The sequence below is a fragment of the Sceloporus undulatus genome, chromosome 3 (genome assembly GCF_019175285.1).
Source record: "Sceloporus undulatus isolate JIND9_A2432 ecotype Alabama chromosome 3, SceUnd_v1.1, whole genome shotgun sequence".
Lineage (NCBI taxonomy): Eukaryota > Metazoa > Chordata > Lepidosauria > Squamata > Phrynosomatidae > Sceloporus > Sceloporus undulatus.
This window is the reverse complement of record NC_056524.1, coordinates 268,273,587-268,277,663: the sequence shown is the minus strand read 5'-3', so window position 1 is coordinate 268,277,663 and position 4,077 is coordinate 268,273,587.

Genomic DNA, 4,077 nt, shown 5'->3' with positions numbered 1-4,077 from the left:
ATTATTATTATTATTATTATTATTATTATTATTATTATTATTATTATTATTATTATTAAGAGGCGGGGTCATATTATCATGTTTGGTGGTCCTGCCCCAAAATGAAAAAAATCATTAGCTTAAAATACATAAGGCAATGCAGGAAATAGTGGAGATAAGCTACTCCTGTGTCCCAGAATTACACTTATTAAATATGACAGAGAGAAAAAATATTGGAGAAGCTCTGCACAAGAAGTCCCTAAGGAGAACACCACAATCAAAATGGTGGAGGGAAAGGGATATGTGCCTGAATCATCAGATCACAGAGCTGGAACAAACCCCAAGGGCCATCGATTCCAAGCCTATGCCACAGGATCCTCAGTTAACACACCTCAAAGGCATGGTCAACCAACTGCTGTTTTAAAAAATTCTTTATTTCTTTATTTCTTTATTTATATTATTTTATTTATTCATATCCTGCCTTCCTCCCAGTATAGGGACTCAAGGCAGCTCTGGAACGAAGGAGAGTCCATCATCAGTTTTTCTCCCCAGCTTAAGAGTCAAGGCAGTTTACACACTTTAAAGTCATAAAGTCAGCTGAAAATTCACAGTATACAAATGTTGAAGATGCAATTAAATTGCTGCTGTTTTAAAAAGCCATTGAAACATAAACCATTAAACCACATAGAAAATGTGTACTGAATGTAGCTGGACAGCTATCAAAAAGGATGCTCAGCTATGCATTATGGGTAAGCTGGCGCTTAATTACAGCTACGTGACTGTTATGATCAGTTAGAAAGAAATCAATTATTTCCCAAGCTGAATGCCTTGTCTTTCACTCTTGCCTTCTGGAATGAAGAAGAGATGATGAGCTAACTGTAAACAAGTACATTTATTGCTATAAAACTATGGCTACATCCTGATGTGACACACCACATGTATATGATGGATCAGCATACTAGTGACCAAAATGGCTCTGCTGGGAATTTTTGGGAGCGGATTTTGTATTCACATCCTGAAACTCTGCACGTGTATCAATATGGTAAAATCCTAGTCAGGGGAATAACCCAACTTCTATGATCCAGTTATTTGATTTGCATGTGAAAATCCCTGCTGGAATCATAAGAAATGGATGGGGGGAAAGAGCACCAGTATTACAGTGCTCTTACAGAATTCTAAGGTACAACTGGAATATTACATACAGTTTTGATACTCCAATCTCAGGATGAATATGGTAGAATTGGGGGGGGGGAGAGATCTAGAATCTTAAAGTTGAAAGGGATCCCCAGGGACCATCCAGTCCAACACCCTTCAGTTGTACAGGAAGACACAATGCAAGCACTCCCTGTGACAGATAGCTATCTAGCCTCTGGTAAAAACCTCCCAAGAAAAAGAGTCCACCATCCTCTAAGGTAGCCTATTCTGCTGTTAAACAGCTCTTACCCTCAGGAAGTTCTTCCTTATGTTTCAGTGCAGTGGTGTCATTAGGGGGGTGCGGTGGTGCGGCCTGCACTGGGTGACACCCCAGAAGGGGGTGACACCTGGTTGGGCCCTTCCACAGCTTGGAGGGAGGACTGCTCCAGCGGGTGCTTCCACAGCATCCATCCTGACTCTGCTGCCGCAGTGCAGCTCTCCTGAGGATGAGAATAATGCCATGACAGTGAAGGAGAGGGCTGAGTGTGGCCCTCCTGACTCACTGCCATGGTGTTTTTCTTGTCATAAGGAGAGTGGAGCTGTGGCAGCAAAGGAGAGGGCCATGTATGGCCCTCCCAACTGTTCCTTAGCAAGATCCTTTCCATTACCATGCACACGTGATGGCAGAAGAACATGGAAGCAGGGCAGAGACCCTGAATAACCAGCTGGTGCTTCCACATAAGTCCAGCCAGCAGCTGTTTTGGGGAGGGAGAGGAAGGAAGGCAGGGGCACCAGCAGCGGAAAAGGGGCAAGCTGCCCCAGAAAGCCATGCCCCCACCTGAAATACCCCAGCCTGCCTGCCCCCCCCCCCCACCACCACCAGGTGACACCAGGTGCTGGAACACTACTGTTTCAATTACACCATGTCATAATCTCTGGAACAGCAGAAAGCACCCTTGCTGTATCTTAACCATGACACCCCTTCCAATATTTAAACATAGCTATGTCTGTTTTTAACATTTTCTTCTGCCAGCTAAACACACCCAGCTCCCTAAGCTACTCCTCATAGGACTTGGTGGTTTCAAGATCTTTCAGAGAAGAGCTATATAAAAAATGTGAAAAGTTTAAAAATAAATGGGAAGGAGAAACTTACAAAGATGAAAGTGGAGTAAAAATCGCACTCAAATTAATAGGGAAGAATAAATAACCAGGAATAGATAACATACCAATAGAACTACTACAATCTACAGAGGCAGAATCAAGCTCAGTCCAAACTAATCTGCAGATATATATGGGAAACAAAGTAGTCACCCACAGAGTGGAAGTGATCAATATACATTTCTATACACAAAAAAGGAGACACAAAAGATTGCAGCAACTTCAGGACCATTGCACTAATTTCCCACACAAGCAAAGTCATGCTCAAAATTCCACAGCAGAGACTCCTACCATATACAGTATGGATCAAGAAATCCCAGAGGTGCTAGTGGGTTTCAGGACAAGGGGCCACCATGAGAACTGAATACTGAGAAACAGAATGGTTCCCAATCAGCATAGGGATCAGACAAGGCTGCATTCTATCACCTGATTTATTCAAACTATATGCAGAAAATATTGTATTCAGAGCACACTTAGACTCAGAAGCAGGAGGTGTGAGGATTAGAAAAAGGAAATTTTAAACCTAAGATACATAAATGCCACAAAGAAACCAACTGGCAGATCCCCATCCCCCCCCCCCAAAAAAAACCTAGCAGAAACCAACAAAGACCTGATGCAATTACTGAAGAATGTCAAGGAGGAAAGTGTCAAAGTAGGATTAATTTTGAACACAAAACCCCCAAAATTAATGGAGGTGGAAGACCTACAAGAATTCATCCTAGATAGCAAGGAAATTTGAAATAGTCAAATACCAAGATCATAAAGTGTAAAGACTTAACTCTGAACACGAAAGTGAAGATCATCCAAGCAATGGTATTCCCCATCACCATGCATAGATGTGAGAGCTGGACAGTGAAGGAAGTCAACAGAAAGAAAATCAATTCATTTGAAATGTAGCTAATTAGGGAAAATGCAGTGAAAAACTTCCAATGTGGTGGGGGAGAAGAGTGCTCAGTATACCATGGATGACCAAGAAGACAAACAAATCGGTCCTAGAACAGATTAAGCCTGAACTCTCACTTTATGAGAAGGCACAGATCATTAGAAAAGACAATGGTGTAAAGAAAGATAGAAGGCAGCAGAAAGAATTAAACTCAATCAGGGAGGACACAGGCCTTGGCTTGCAGGTCCTGAGTAGAGCGGATGAGGCCAAGGGGTCTTGGAAATGTCTCATTCATGGGGTTGCCATTAGTTGAGATTGATTCGAAGGCAGTTAACAACTAGAAGAATGGTACCTTGGGTCTCATACTGGGAGAAAGGTGAATATAAATAAAATAGTTTTAAATCTGTTTCCAAAAGAAAAGCTGAGTTGAAGAAATGTGGACATATGGCAGGGATGGTGAGTGGAAAGGATATTTCTTACTGACTATCATAACAAATAATACTTAAAACGTGACTTTTCATGCTCTGGGACTCTTGCCTAACTCATAGAAGCCAGATTTCTCTTACTTTGTCCAGCTCAGTCCAATGCTACTTGTTGGAGGTTTTTCACCACATTATCCCTAATTAGCTACATTTGGCTGTTCTCCAGAGGCTTTGGAGAGGTTCTTCAGGCAGTTCTTTGAATCAGAAAATGGGATGTGGAAAACATGGTGACACAAATGTTGTTGTTAAAGCAAAAACGGGGCCAAGAATTCCTCCCTAAACATCAAGCGTTATCTAGGTTGTACATTATGGCCCCCAAGCTTGGTGCTGGCAACAATTTTGGTTTCCAAATATTTGTGTGTGTGTCTTTCACAGCATCTGGAAAACACGTAGGCTGAGCACATGAAGGCAGAGACAACAGAACGGAACAATATATGGAGC